Consider the following 12732-nt stretch of genomic DNA (forward strand, 5'->3'; position numbering starts at 1 on the left):
TGAGCCGGTAATGCCTCTGAGGTAACCTGAATCTCTCTGTTTCAGTCTGAGTTATTGGGAAGTTCTGAGGTTTGCTGTGTGCGCGGAGTCAGAGTCACTCCTCTCCTCTGAGGTGATGAAGAGGAGGTCTGTCCGTCCCATCAGAGAGAGAGAGAGAGAGAGAGGGAGGAGAGAGAGAGGAGAGAGAGAGAGGGGAGGGCGGTGAAGCCATCCAGAGTGACGCTCCGCAGCATCCCCGGACAGGAAAAAAAGTTCCTCCTCTCTTCCAAACTTTGGCGTGGAGAGCTGATCGGAGTCTTCCTCTGCTGCTCCGAGTCCCACTCAGGCTGTGCGCTCGGACATCTTTCTGCGGATACTTTTCCACCCGAGGCGCGCACTCCTCCGCGTGTCTGCGTGCACCGCACATGGATTTCAAGCTTTGTGGGTCTTAGATGAGAGGAAAAGTTTGAGTGGAAGGACAGAAGGAGAGAGCAGAAGACTGAGGAGAAGGTCGGGTGAGTCTCCGCTGGTCGGCCATGTGCTTACGGAAACATTAGAAACTCCGAGCAGAGCGCAGTCTGCAACTTTTAAATCAGTTTAAATAATTGAGTTTAAATATCACACTTGCTTTATTTTCTATCAGTTATATTTTTTAAAATTAATTTCAGAGTATTTTTACTTAAATTTGCTTTAAAAAAATCATCTGATTTTAATACTTGATCGTTTTCTGGCACAAGAGGAGGTGAGAAACGGGAGAAGAAGACACTTTGGGAGCTTTTATTCCAGGTGATGTTTGAAGGTTTGCAAGGAAGCAGGAATTCCAGGAATGTGCAACCTGATATTTAAGATGCTCTCTGAGCTTTTCCTTTACATTACTGTCACTTTTTACAGCCTCAAAATCAGATGAATTTAAAAGCTGTTCTGATGGAGGCTTCCTGAAGGCCTCAGACAAACATGAGGCGCACTGACACCTCCTTTCCTCCCTCAGCTCCAGTCCACAGCAGATTTTTTTTTTAAATTTGAATCCTGAAAGGCCGGTTGCATTAATTTGCATCAGAAAAAAAAGTTTTAGTGCATTTCCATTGTGCAGGATGAAGAGTTCCAGCAGTCAGGGAGGAGGAGGAGGAGGAGGAGGAGGAGGAAGGGGTGCAGAGATGGGAGAAAATAATGGAGGGCCCCCCTTTATTCAGGATGACATGGGCATGGGCGACGGCGGACGGGGACGTCCACTTTCATCCTGACTGAGGCTGGAAGAAGTGAAAGAGAAAACTGGGGGGAAACGAGGGATTCGGGAAGGAGGAGGGGGGGAGAAAAAGATTGAGGCGAGCGAGAGAGGGGGGGAGAGAAACGCCCCGCTGTGAGGACTCAAAAGTCTCTTATCCCACAAAACAACAAGTCCGCAGCAATTACGCCGTGTGGCCCCGGGGCATCGCTCCTGGTGGGTTTCAGTGGGATGAAAAGCAGAGGAGGGAATTGGAGGGAGAGAAGCAGATTCACCGTTTAGCACAGAAAAAAACACACTGTGGACAACCTGACCTCTGTCCTAGGAAAGAGGGAGCCCCGAGAGCTGAAAAAAACACATTTGAGTGTTTAAAAGTGAAAAATGCCTGAAAAGAGGCTTTTTTAATTGTCTGAACACCAAACTAAACACACAGATTTACAGCTCCTGCTTGTTTCAGACACAGAAAAAAAGTTCTTTCTCTTTTGAGAAAAGAAGCAAATCTTCCATCTTTGCATCCTGTATGATTTGAGCTTGAAACTTTTTGTTATTTTGAGCGAATATTTGCACCGGTTAGCAGCCGTCTTCAAAACGCTCCGATTCTCAGCTGCTGCAGATGTTTCCCACCTGAATCAAAGGTCACGCTCTAAAGTGAGAACAACATCCAGATGTGTCGCTAAAGCCGTTCACTGATGAGTCGGGAGTTGTTGTTTTGTTCCAGGATAATATTTGCTGCTTTCCTTCTTCCTAAATGAGAGCAATCTGAGCAAGACTTTTTTAGGAGTGTGTTGGAAAAATAAAATCAGTGTGATGTGAATTAACTGAGATTAAAATGTTGAAAGTGCAGAGAAATCAGCAATGCAATGATTGTTTTTTTTGTAGGATTTAACAAGGGGCTGAAGGTGAAGATAAAGCCTGCTTCTCCTCCTGCCTCTCTCTGTCTCCTTTTGGGTTTCAGTCCAATTGAAACACTTCAGGAGTTTAAGGGAAAATAAATAAAGTCGTATAAAACCTAAAAGCCGCAGAGGAACTCAAAGATTTTCCCATCTTTATTAATTAAAGCTGACGTGAAGCTCCGTCCGCTGATTTTCTTTGGTGCTTTGACTTCATGTTGAAGGACTGAAGCAGTTCGGGCTGAAAAGGAACCGCTCTGATTCTCAGCTGTTCTAAACATCTGGATCTGTCGCTGAAGCTGAAATCTGTTTATTAACTGAAAGCGGTCGGCTTCTGTTTCACATATTTTTGCTAAAAGACCTGCTCTGTCATTTCTGCTGCATGAAAGCGGCACATGTTCAGGCTTTTTTGTGTCATTTTCCCCTGAAAACAGAAATCATTAAACAGATTCCAGCAGCTTCACCGACACGTCCACAACGTTCAGATACAGCATGTTTTTGCGCAGTCGGAGATTTATTTCTCTGTGCTTTAGAGAAAAACAAAAGGACTCCTGAGAGCAGATTTCAAAAGACCGAAAAAGAAACCGAGAGAAGAGAAACGTCCACGTCACAGGCCTTAGAAACTCTAATTAACCTGCACCTTCTTTCTGACCTAATAATCATTTCTACCCCTAATTTATCTGCAAATTTACTTAAAGCATTTGAACAGCCTTTCTTTGCCCCAAAGTCCCTAAAACCTTCTGAGATTGTACAGATTTTTGTGTCATTTTTCCCTGAAAATCACTACCTGACTCATCAATAAACAACTTTACCTGCTTTTCTTGTCCCTTTAAGTTTATGGTGGCCTTTCCCCATAAATATGTCCACTTAGTTATCTTGATTCATCAGTCACATTAAACATTTAAAGCCAGAATGATGAAGAATCCGTGGACAGAGCTTCCTTTCAGTTTTTCCTTTCGGAGCTGTTTGGTGGTTTTTAGGCTGCAAGGACTTTGGAGGACGCTGATTAAACAGTCTGATGAACAATTCAAACCTTTGGTTTTTCGTTTGTTTTCGTTGCAGAGAAGAACTTGTTTTGGATGTGATCAGCTTCGCTCATGTTTTCAATAACCAGAAACGGACAATGTTTGGGTTTTAGATCGTTGTTCAGAGAAAATGAAACATCTTTTCAGTCTCTGAGAACTTGTCTCAGGCAACAGTTAACCCTCGAAAGGTAAACTGTGCTCAGGTTTTAGTTGACCCTCCTCTGCTCACTCTCTCTGCTGGTTTTAAGTGGCTGTTTGCTTTCCTTGCCGGCCCCAGCGGGTCAAACGAGGGGAGGATTATTCAGCCGCTCGTGGGGACAAGCTGCAGGAATAAAGAGTCTCTCAGTCGCTTTCAGATCTACAAACATTGACTCTGAAGCTCGCCCCGCTGCTCCTCCACGACACGAGAAAACTTCCTCCAACAGAGGAAACGCAGCCGTCACAGAACGTGTTGACAGCACGCACATGTAGAAAAACACTCGGAGGACCGGCAGAAATCAAAGGTCGCCGTGGTCCGCCGGGGGCCTGTAGTTCCTCCTCTTTGCTTTTCAGGATCAGCTTTGATGCTTCTTATAATTAACTCCTGCAGGGACAGCGAGCTGATCTGAAGGGCGGATGTGAAGGATGCTCCTTGCTGCGCGGATAGACACCCGCCATGACGCGCTGACACGTTAAGGAAACGCTGCATCCTTCCTCGCCTTAAAACGAGCTCTGAAAAGCTGCCAAACTACATCAGCTGACAGAAAAAACCACTTTCTTTTAAATACTTCTCCAACTTCTTTAACACATGGCGTCCCCGCAGGGCTTCTGGGATTCTTTAGCAATCAGTCACCCCTCAGTAGCGTTTGTACATGATTGCCGACCCCCCCGGACACGCCCAAAACTCTGAGACAGGAACCTGTGAGGGGTCGGGGATAGACTTCATCTCCCAGGAGGCTCTGCAGGTATCAGCTCTGCTCTGACCAAACGACCAAAAATCTCCTCTCAGGATGATGCCTGGTTCACATTCACTAAAGGCCCATTAGCTCTGAATAGATAAAAACTGATGAACTTTCCTATTTACTAATCATGTCTACTACGCAGCAAAAGCATCAGAAGGAGGTGTCAATTGAAACTCTTTGGGGAGAGCACTAAACATGCAGCACTTTGCACCGCTACCACATCAAACTCCAAACCGTGCAGTCGACACCATTTTAAAGGTCTTAAAGTTTGCAAATGTTGTCATTCAGCTTGTAGGATGGCAGTGATGTGCACCTTTACCGGCATATAAACTCAACAGCTCATCCTCGATCATTGGTTCAGCAGGAGCCGATTAAAGAGGCATTTACCCAACTACTTCTAGTTCTTCTTTAATACCGATACTTTGGATTCAGGTGCTTTTCAGTATATTGAGTAGAAAAGCGCTATGTGAGAACCAGTTCATTTACCATTTACCATATGATTAAGCTTTAATTCTTGCTGTGGCAAGGACACTTCTTATGTGTGTTATCACATCAGGATTGACTTAAAACAGCTTTCCTAACAAATACATAAAATAATAAGAATCTACTGAATCTGAATTTACTGTATTAGGAAACAAAAATGAATGATTCTGGGGACACAGAAGTGACAGAAACCAAAACTTATGAGGAGCAGAAGATTCATCAGTGTTGTAGCCGTTTACTGTTAGCTTGTCACTTCCACAGCTGGTCCGTCAGCTTATTGTCTCCCCAAAAACGGTTGTGTTGTGTTTTGTTAGGTTTGCTGCACTTTTCTGATGGCTGGTGTTTTCTTAAGCTGCAGTGCGTTACTTTCTCCTGTCACTGTGAGGACACCTCCTCACACACAGAGTGCAGAAGTTAGACACTAGAAAAGTCAAATAAGAATAATCAAGTTGTCAAAAACATGTTATGTTACTGTTAGTGAAAGTGAACCTGACCAACAAAAGTTAAACCAAGCGTAAGGAGAGAGAAGCTGACAGGGAAACCATCATCATCATCAGCGTCGTCGTCTGAGTTTACCTTAAGCCTGCCATGACCACTGCTAACAGGTAATCTGTGCCTTTTAAAGATGCAGCAAAAGAGAAACTTATGTACATGAATAACCTTTTCCTGCTGTGATCTTTGTGGACATAAACCTGAAAGTTCATGTGGGTCAAAAGTTGCCTTCATAACACTTAAATAATTCAACTGTGAAGACTTTTCTCCTTTTTGGGAAAAACACACTGAATTTATTTAATCTGATTGGATTTACACTTCCACTTTTTTTTATTTAATAAAAAACATCTTTATGAAATGAGAAGCATCCACACACAAAACGAGTTCTTGTCTGAAGTTCACTGGATCCTTTTTAACATCCTGTCCTCCAGCTCTATTGCAGGTTGCTCTGGTCACACAGCAGTTTCCTCGCTATCATGTCACAGTATTGAACAGTTACTACTTCTAACACTAACTCTAAGAATGAAAATGTAAGAATGCAGTTTAAAAGAGTTCAGTAACAACATCTGGAGTCAAAATAAGGGTGCTGTTTCCATCAGTAGTATTTATTTATTTGGTTGGGTTGTCAACCTCAACATGACCGTTTATGGACAAATAAATTCAAATTCAAATTCAAATTTTATTTGTCACACACACACAACCATACACAGTATGACATGGGGGTGAAATGCTTGTAGCTGTACAATGCCCGACCATTAAATGACAGAAGAAAAGTTTTACAATATTTACAATTTACTACAAAAATTTACAAATTAACTTCGGAATTTACAGTAAAGAATGTGAAAATAGCAGAAGAGATTATAAAGATAAGGATTATAAATTATAGGAATTATAGGATTATAGGAAATGTGTGGTGGTGCGTGTGGTGACGTGTGTGAGAGTCCAGTCTTATAGTGACGTGTTTGGGAGAGTCCAGTCCTACACCTGGTTCAGGGCCCGAATAGCCTGGGGGAAGAAGCTCCTCCTCATTCTCTCTGTTTTGGCCTTAAGGGAGCGGAAGCGCTTCCCAGACCTCAACAGTGAGAAGAGTCCATTGTTGGGATGGGAGAGGTCCATCATAATCTTCCTGGCTTTGGACTTGCACCACTTGGTGTAGATGGACAGCAGGTCAGGGAGCTCTGATTGAATGATGCGTTCTGCCGAGCGCACCACCCTTTGCAGATCTCGTCTGTCCTGCTTGGTGCTGTTCCCAAACCAGGTGCAGATGTTTGACGTCAGGACGCTCTCGATGGTGCAGGAGTAGAAGTTCTTGAGCACCTTCAGTGGCAGATGGAAGTCTCTAAGTCTTCTGAGGAAGAAGAGACGCTGACGGGCTTTCTTAACCAGGGTGTTGATGTGACAGGACCATGACAGGTCCTGAGTGATGTGGACACCCAGGTATCGGAAACTGTCCACTCTCTCCACTGGTGTGCCACTGATGATGAGGGGTTTGTAGTTCCTCGCCTGCTTTGTAGTGAAGTCCACGATCAGCTCCTTAGTCTTGCTGATGTTTAGGAGGAGGTTATTCTCCTGGCACCAGGTCTCCAGGTTCCTAATCTCCTCCAGGTAGGCCGTCTCGACGTTGTCGGAGATCAGGCCCACAACAGCAGTGTCGTCAGCAAACTTGACAATGGAGGTGGTGTCGGATGTCAGAAAGTGCATTTGAGGATGAGGTGGGGATGGGTGTGGGTTGCAAAGCAGCTTGCAGATGCACAGACACTCGCTCAGCTTATAAGATAAGATAAGCAAAAAAAGGTGAATGATGTAAAAACTACTCAAAAGAAAGGAGCTCAGTTAAATAAAACATGAAGTAAAAATCAAATAAAGGAGCTCAATGAGTAAAAATGTAATTAAAATAAATAACTGCTCATTCAAAACAGCAAAAACAGACTTATTCAGACTCTAGTCAACAAAGAAATTATGATTCATCATTCAGGCTATGAGGCCTTTAGTTTGATGTAAATCTGTACTGCTGTAATATCCATGATATATCCAACCAAATCTGTGTTTGGTGTAGATAATGTAACTGTTATATTAGTTATTTATTGAGCTGTGCAGCAATTGTGTGTCACTATGGAAAATACTAGACCTGTTCCAGAATCACCAAAGTTTAGGATTTACTGTAGATCCACCCAGGCAGCGAGGAGGAAGTCTGCGGTCCAAAGTGAGGCTGTAAAACAGCAAGAGGCCGGGCTGTAGACGGACCATTTGGCTGGGGGTCAGGGATCAAAGCGATTGGTCAGCGTGGACTCGACGCCATCGGCACGCTCAGGCGGTCCTTCAGAGTGTAACCTAATAAAAAAGAGGCAGAGAAGAAGGAGAAGGGAGACACTTTAGGTGTTTTACTCACGGTAACGGGATTAAGTGTCAGGAATCAAACCTGAAACACGTGCAGGACTCAAGTAAACTGTGACTTGATCCAGTAATTTACCAAAACATTAGGGACACAGCAGTATTATTTTAAGCTGTGAATCATGCAAAGCTATTCAGTGGATCTATTTTGCAAATGAGCAGAATAGATCCACTGTAAGGCAGAACTGATAGATAATCCCTGCTCTGGAGACAGAACTATCAAACAGGATATCTGAGCATTTGTTTTTCAACTTTGATGTTTAATGTTTTTGGTATTACAATTAAAAATTAAAATTTCAGTTAATGTCAGCTGGAAGTGTCTGACCCTTTAAAATCCAGATTAATCATTTAAACGTAGGGAAAGAAGTGAGAACATCTAAGCTCTGCTTCTTTATCGAAATGAATGCAAATACATTCAATAACAATAAAACTGAATTTCTCACATGTACAAGCTGAAAGAAATATCTTCCTGATTAATCATCTAATTGATAAAGTAAATAATACATTAACCCTGTTTATGTGTTTCATTTTCACTTCTGTGTCTGAGATGACTGCGTGAGTTTTGTTATTATTGAATTATTGAGGAGATTTAGAAGACTAAAAATAAATAATAAAGAATTTCAAACAGAACAGGTAAGGAGAATACAAAACACCAGTCAGGTATCACAAAGCTCTACTGTCAAAAAACACAGATTAAAAATAATTCATACATTTTTTTTTATTAGAAATATAGTATATTAAAATACAATTTTGAGTAAGATTAAAAGAAGAATTTCAAACTTGTGTTCTATAATATTCTTGTGTTATAAGTAAAACTAAATTATGGTTTAGTTAAGATAAACTGTTAGAATTAGAAAATCTATAAATATTTAAATTTGTATCAAATTGTAATAAAATATTATGAAATGGCAGTTTGTATTTATTTATAATAAATAAGCATTTTAATAAAAATGCCACAAAAAATGAAAAAGGTAACAAAACATGGGGACATCTTGGTAAATGAGTTTAAAAATTCTGGTTAAATGTCTCTAAAGTTTTATTTTGATATTTTAATTGGTAGCTTTACTTAAAACATTTTCCCAGGTACAGGCCCTCGTAGTGATGGGTTCAAATTTGATGCTTTTTAATTACATTTCCAGCATTTTTCAACAGTAGTACAGGAAATGGAAATATTTTAAATTTAATGGTTTAATGGTTGACAAACACATTTAGGCTCTACAAAGAAACTAAAACCAAAACTTCAGAGAGAGCCTTTTTGTTAAACTTTCAGTGCTCATATCACCATGTGGCACAGGCAGCTGGTCCAAACTCCTGGTTGTAGTGTATGAAACATCTCCTTCTTGGTGTATATGTATGATTTTTTTCGTACCTATTTAAAACATTTTCTTTCAGGTAAAATGTGGGTTTTATTTCCAGCTTTGAAATAACATGAGTGCTCTGAATTCCTACGAGCCTCGCAGAAAGCTCTGGGCTGCCTCAAAAACAACATAAAAGTGAGGTCAGGGCATGCCATGGCACTCAGGTGGGAGGCATCCATTCATCCCGCCGTGCTGCTTTCTCCTCTGAACTCGGCCGCCACATCTGTTTGCTGTTGGCGAGGGCAGGAGGAGATCAGCCACAGGATATTGAACATCCTCCTCTGAGGGGAATCTCACGGAGAAACATCCAGCCTGGCTGATGGTCCGAGTCTGTTTACCATCAGCTGAGGGACAAATGGGGGCCTCGCGGGGGACGTTTCCTCGGTATAAATCCACATGTCACCGTTAGCCTCTGTTTGTGCTTTCACACAGTAAACAACCACCCCTTCTATTTATTTTATTTTAGACTTGCCACCGACCCCGGCTTCTTTTACGGGATAGCTATTATTCAAGGGAGAATAGGTGTAGGCCCCAGCCATAAATTCCAGCAAGTGGCCCTTGGAAAAGGGGGTACCGCTCCGAGGAATTGACTGCGTGCTCTGTGATTTTACTCCACTGCGCTGTGACCTTTTGAGTCGAGACAGAGTCATTTGTTTGCCTGACAAGAGCTGCTCTAATAATTCAGGCAGACGCCGGCTGATGAGCCAAACTGTACTCGAGTACACCTAGAAAGGAGAGGCATTTGTTTCCCGGACGCAGGGAATACCCTTCCACTGCAGGCCCTTTGATTTCTAGAAGTCGTGGCCCTCCACAGGAGGAAGATATATCCTGTGTGTCAGCGGCTGTTAGTTAATTTACACAGTGGCAAAGGTGTTTCTCTCAGGTGACTTGCTTTGAAATTTCAGAGCGGAGGCAAGCACAGAAAGAAAAAAAAAACACAGGTTGTGCAGACTGTGCATGATTGCACAGTTAAAAACTGTACGTTTGCGACCAGGAAAGCCATAAAAATTAAAGTCAGATGTGTTAGTTAAACAAACTGCTGTGTTTGTGATTTAGAGTGACGGGAAAAGGATGACTTGGCAGGATAAACAGCCGCTGATTTCCTCACAATGACTCTGCAGAAATCGGGGGAGGGACGCTCTGAAGCTGTTGTTCCGTTAAATAACCCCATTGCAGGGCTCTCTTTCTGAGCTTTTCCACTCAAATGAATCATTGTGAGGTTTTTGAAAAGACCGACAGACAACAGTGGGAGGCCACGCTTAATTACCTCACTGACTGAACTGTTGACTTGCTAACGTGGTTGTTAGATACTCCCACGAGTAAATTCACTGATGCTTTTGCTCACTGCCATGCTCGCCATTTAATTTTCACCATAGTTTACTTTGTAGACTTTTTGAGGAATTAAAAAAACAAACATATGTGACCTCCAGCTACACAACAGAAATCGTGCTAGATAACGTTATTAGCTAACTTTACTAGCTATAAGTTATTAGCTAGTAAAGCAAGTCAAGTTGATCGTATGTCTTTAGAGCTAAAGAGAAAAAATGGTAGGGTGCAAGCTCATCTTTTATCAAGAAAATTAGTGCTTTGGCAGTTCTTCAGCACTTCTTAGCCAATAAATAGCTGGCATCACCTGATGACTCCATCATGTCATCCAAATATGGCCACTTTTGCATTTACAGATGCTACTAAGCTAGCAAGAGATAGACCTGATATAAAAAATTAAATGGAAAAAAAGGATTTTGGTTAAAGTTTAGTGAGTGAAATTTTGGTATTTTATTAATCTGTCATTCAACACCAATTAGCTAACAAAGCTAGCAAGCATTAGCTGATAATGTCCCTTTTTTCCTAATATGGTCACTTTTGCAACTTGTGTCACTATGAAACGAACTAATTGTATCTTTGGAACTGCGCAGGGAAAAAAGTTCAGTTCAGGTTTTATTAAGTGAAATTTGAATAAGTTATTAGTCTGATGCTCACAATTAATTAGCAGGTATATTTGTTTTACCAATCAAGTTAGGTGGTGTTAGCTGGTGACTGACAGACTAATGTGTTGAATCTATACTGTACGGACATTGTTAGCCCTCCTGAAACCCTACAGTGTTACATAGATCTAGATTAACCCGACATGCACGCCCCTGAAAGTGTAACTACACCTCAGGTTGGCGCAGCCTACAACTACCATGCTGTCAGTTCCTCTTATGCATTTCTATTTCCTTTTTTTTAATGTATTGTTGAAAATTCTGAATCATGTTAGAAGTTTACATTATAAAATTAAATAACTGTCATATTTTTAAGTTTAGCAATTGGTATTTCTGCCTTTGTGTCTTTACAACAATTTCCCAAGTAATTAATCCCCTTTTTAGGCCAAGAACTGTGACTCTTAGAGACGAATGTTTTCTGAGAGGCCTACACAGCTAAATGTGTGAACAGTAAATGTTAAGCTTGACTAATAATGATTTGCGAGGACACATCAGAGGGCTGTAGGCGTGAAAGGCTGCCATTACGTGCCTCATTTATCACCTCAACTAAAAGAGGTTTGTGTGTGGTGAGGAGCTTCCCATGAGGCTCCACTGCTGTCCTCTCACACCTGTTACACTGATTCATCCTGAAGACAGCAGGCACACCTGTCAGTCAGACTACCTGCTTTTTCACTAGAGGCAGTAAATTGACTTTTGGTCACTGACAAACTCAGTGAACTGAAGGTTTATCAAAGTCTGCAACCTACAGCAGCCAGATTGTTGTTGGAGCCAAAAGGTCAGAGGTCTGTCTTCTGAAACTGCCACTAAATCATTAAAAAGATACAGAAGATATTATACATGGGGCAGGACCAAAGACTCTATTAGGGACCAAATCTGCATATGTCAGTTTATCATGTAAAAACATTAGGGTTTTCAGAAAATGTACTTTAGTGGAAATAATCAGAATCAGAATACTTTATTAATCCCTCAAGAAATTATGTGGGTTACAGTTGCTCCAAAACAGTAACAGAACTACAATGCAATACTGCAATACTGCAATACTGCAATGTAAAAAGCTTACAAGCAAAAGACTTAAAACAACTTACAGTATATACATTTAATGATAAAGTTAATCTTATTACCATTTTTATTTATTAACAGTGCATTTTAGCACTGAAAAAAATCAGCAATTTTAAGTTGTCAGAAAAACATTATGAACCTGAATAATTAAGCTGAGAGAATTTTTCATTGGTTTCTTTACACGACTTTCAGTCAATTCTTGATATGTAGACTCATTTAAAAAAAAAAAAACTGAATTAATCCAAAGATTTGTTGTGGTTTTGATGCAAGCTAGTCCTGAACTAGCATTTCTACTGTGATACGGTTTTGCTAATAAAATAAGCAAATATACTAATATTAATAAGCTATACCATTTAGCCAGCTAACTGTCAGTTAGCCTCACCAGTCTAGCGACGTTTAGTGCATAACATCATCTGATAAAGTAATTTGAAAATGAAGTTATTTAACTTATATTGCTTTGTTTTATATTAAAAGACCAAAAATGTTTTTTTAGAACGATATACCAGCATAGTACTAACTGATTACCTGTTTTGGCTCTTGTTGAGTAGGTGGCATGTGGCAAACTCTTATCAGGTTTCTAAATTTATAAACAACTTAAATGATCAGATGTCTGTTTAATTAATTTACACTGACCCTCTTTCGTGTCATGTAAATCGCTTTCTATCCGTATTTTCATCTTTAAATGCATGGGATTGTTGCCAGTGGTGCCCATTGTTTGACACCAGATTTACTTCTGCTGGTTTTGGATCCAGTCCAATCTGATCTGCCAGGCTTATTAAAGAAACAGAAGGAGGAAATCAGGTTCCCAGATGTTTAGTTTTTTCCTCCTTAAAGGAAAATCCCAGTCACACTATAGAAGCTGAATTAAGAGTCCTCTTCATCTCCATCTCAACTTTGAAGATAAAGTTGT

At 40.9% G+C, this 12732-nt stretch overlaps 1 protein-coding gene across 1 annotated transcript in view; it reads left to right on the top strand.

Annotated features, from left to right (window-relative positions):
• The first annotated feature begins 326 nt into the window (after positions 1 to 326).
• LOC146680791 (transcription activator GLI2.L-like) overlaps positions 327 to 12732 on the top strand; it is a 93918-nt gene continuing 81512 nt past the window's right edge. The window contains exon 1 of the mRNA XM_085448923.1: positions 327 to 494. The gene's annotated coding sequence lies outside the window, so the exon portion shown is untranslated. The remainder of the gene's footprint in view (positions 495 to 12732) is intronic.

This window comes from Copadichromis virginalis, linkage group LG23 (genome assembly GCF_057382275.1).
Source record: "Copadichromis virginalis isolate Kocher_CV1m ecotype Utaka linkage group LG23, C_Virginalis_male_GT1.1, whole genome shotgun sequence".
Taxonomy (NCBI): Eukaryota; Metazoa; Chordata; class Actinopteri; order Cichliformes; family Cichlidae; genus Copadichromis; species Copadichromis virginalis.